This window comes from Zalophus californianus, chromosome 9 (assembly GCF_009762305.2).
Source record: "Zalophus californianus isolate mZalCal1 chromosome 9, mZalCal1.pri.v2, whole genome shotgun sequence".
Taxonomy (NCBI): domain Eukaryota; kingdom Metazoa; phylum Chordata; class Mammalia; order Carnivora; family Otariidae; genus Zalophus; species Zalophus californianus.
Genome location: NC_045603.1, coordinates 87223533 through 87226781, shown reverse-complemented (window position 1 = coordinate 87226781; position 3249 = coordinate 87223533). Strand labels below are relative to the sequence as shown.

The window sequence follows — 3249 nt, the reverse complement described above, 5'->3', positions numbered from 1 at the left end:
AACAAGCAATCTGCAAACTTCTTTGTATATCCACAAAAGTATTTTTAAAAATTGTTTCCCTTTGCACATTTTAAATTTGACACCTTTAGTTTTTCAGAAGTTGAGATAGTCGAAAAGATGCAATTTTTAGCATACTATCAATTTAACTTTGAAACTTTTTTTTCTTAAGATTTTATTTATTTATTTGAGAGAGGGCAAGACAGAGAGAAGGATCAGGGAGAGAGGCAGAGAGCGAGGGAGAAGGAGGCTTCCCGCCGAGCAGGGAGCCCGACATGGGGCTGGATCCCAGGAGCCCGGGATCATGACCTGAGCTGAAGGCAGACGCTTAACCAACTGAGCCACCCAGGCACCCCTATCAATTTAACTTTGTAAAATAAAACTGTTAAATCAGTTTTTTTTAGTGTATCCAATAGAATCTAAATACTGTTTTGATTGTTTCATCATCCATTTTTTTTTAAGATTGTATTTATTTGACAGAGAGGAGAAGCAGGCTCCCCACTGAGCAGGGAGCCCGACGTGGGGCTCGATCCCAGGACCCTGGGATCATGACCTGAGCCAGAGGCAGTCAGTAGAGCATGTGACTTGATCTTAGGGTCGTGAGTTCAAACCCCGCCTGGATGTAGAGCTTACTTTAAAAAAAATAATAATAATTCATCACTTCTTGGCCTTCTGGCTAAGATCAAGTATAGTTTCTGTTCTTATCAGTTTAATATCCGACATCCTCTACCGAAGGACAGTGTATAAAGTGGATTTTTGGAGCAGGGAGATGGACTAGGAGCTTGCTCTGGCCACTCCTTGCATCGACCTCCTGATACTGCAGTGCCTCCAGAAACAGTGCACACACACCCCCAGGGGCTAAAACAAAGAAAGAAAGATTCAAAAAAAATAAAAGATGCAAACAAGCTTTTTTTTTCTGTTTAATCTTTATGCCCAATGTGCAGCTTGAACTGACAACCCCAAGATCAAGAGTCCCACGCTGTACCCACTGAACCAACCTGGCACCCTATAAGCCTTTTTTTTCTTTAAGGTTTTATTTATTAGAGCACAAGCAGGGGGAGGGACAGAGGGAAAAACAGACTCCCCTCTGAGGGGGGAGCCCAACATGGGGGCTTGGACTCCAGGATCATAAGCTGAGCCAAAGGCAGGTGCTTAACCAACTGAGCCACCCAGGTGCCCCACAAGCTTTTTTTTTTTTTTTTTAAGATTTTATTTATTTATTTGAGAGAGGGAGAATGAGAGATAGAGAGCACGAGAGGGAAGAGGGTCAGAGGGAGAAGCAGACTCCCTGCCGAGCAGGGAGCCCGATGTGGGACTCGATCCCGGGACTCCAGGATCATGACCTGAGCCGAAGGCAGTCGCTTAACCAACTGAGCCACCCAGGTGCCCCAAGCTTTTTTTTAAAATAGGAAAATTTACATCATCCTTTTTCTCCTTGAACTTATATTTTCCATTTTACTTCATACTTGATCACAACAGATTATGATACATAAAATTAAATGATTTTAATTATTTCTAATTCCATCCATTTCTGCGAGATCTGGTTACTCAGCCATTGTAGTCATTCACTTTCTCACCACCCTGGAGGAATGTATACCCTGAGGTGTAAGAGTAAGATTCAGAGAAGTCAGTTTTTCATACTTGAAGGAGAAAGGAGCTAATGTGAAAGGAGGGCCTTGATCTCAGGAGTCGGAGGGGTAATATGTTTTAGGGAAGAGTTCACGTGGGAAGTAAAGTTCTGGATGCCAAATCCATTGAAGTCATCCTTGCCCACATACCCTTGAAATGTTTCTGTGTACTGATTTGAAGAATGCTGTCCTAGGCTCTTTGGCCGTTAAAATATTTGTAAGCATATTGATTTACACATACCTGGTCACTTTAACCATATAAAGGTTTTCTATAGATTTAGCATGTGGCAGAGAAACTCACCTTTGAACAGTTGCAAACAACTATGTATGTATGAGAATAAATTGACTTAATGCAGAAACAAATTTTTTATTATGCTAAAGTAATAATTTGGAAAGGTTTCCCAGAATCCTTCCAGAAAAATGGATCACATCCTTCATCTGTAGGTTAAAAATAAATCTCTGAAGCATTTGGATTGTATTGTAAAAGCAGAAGTGTTAAATTTTTAAATTTAACTTTTTAATTTAACATTAATTTTTTACTTTAAAATAATTAACAACGAAAAGTCAACCTAAAACATAAGGTGAAAGACTGGGTCAGAGGCATGAGGCAAATACAGCAGAAGTATTTCATGTAATTCAAGCCTGGGACAACACATTTAAGTGGAGGATAGGACCCCAGAGCTGTGTCTCTCTCACAAGCTCAGTGCCTCACAAACTTCCTGGAAAGTCCCTTAGATGCTCTGTTAGCTATATTCAGAAAAGCCTATCGAGTCCACTTGAGGGAAGGCTCATTTCTCTTTCCTAGAAAGGGCTCATCTCCGTTCCTCCTCCGTGCTGGGAAACCCCGTGTAAGCCATCATCCTAGGTTGGCAAGATGGCTGAAGGGACCTTCCATCCACCAACTCTGTTGCTAGGAAACCTGAATCCCTCCAGACCCTTGTTACTGCTCTGGGGCCTCCTTGTGTGGCAGTCAGGAGCACTAGATTGCCTGCCTGGATTGGAACCTAGCTCTGTCACTTACTATGCGTCCTTTGCCAAAGTACTTATATACTCTCTATGCCTAGTTTTTTCCACATATCAAAAGTTGGTCTAATAGTTACTATTACACTATAGTTAATTGTAAAGACTAAATGAGTTAACGTGTCAAGTGTTTAGAACATTTCCTGGCACCGTGTAAATGCTTGCTACCGTTAGCTGTTATTAACTAAGGGCTGATTTTATCTAACTAAAGTTTCTAAATTTTCCAGGGCACTATTAACTACCTTATTTGAGCAGTGTTTTCAGATTGGATCCCAAGTTAGCATACATTAAAATCACCTGAAAGGCTTGTTAAAACACAGATTTCTGGGCCCCATCCCTAGAATTTCTAATTTAGTCACTCTGGAGTGTGGTCCAAAATTTTCAATTCTAATTCTAAGAAGGTCCCAGGTAATGCTAATGCTGATGCTCCAGGGACCACCCTTGGGAAACCACTGACATATAATAAGGTTCTGTGTTGTTTGTTGAATTTTTGTTGCATTTATATATGGTGCTAGAGTACCAGGATACATTAAGAAGTTATTTACAAAGGTGTGCACAGAATATAAAAGAACCGAAGATAACGCAGTAACTCAGATGTTTCACA

General features: G+C 40.8%; 1 non-coding gene across 1 annotated transcript; it reads left to right on the top strand.

The window, feature by feature from the left end:
* The first annotated feature begins 653 nt into the window (after positions 1-653).
* Positions 654-845, top strand: LOC113923295. Its single transcript, XR_003520290.1, has one exon. It is a non-coding gene; the product is annotated as a U2 spliceosomal RNA (small nuclear RNA).
* The last annotated feature ends 2404 nt before the right edge of the window (positions 846-3249 follow it).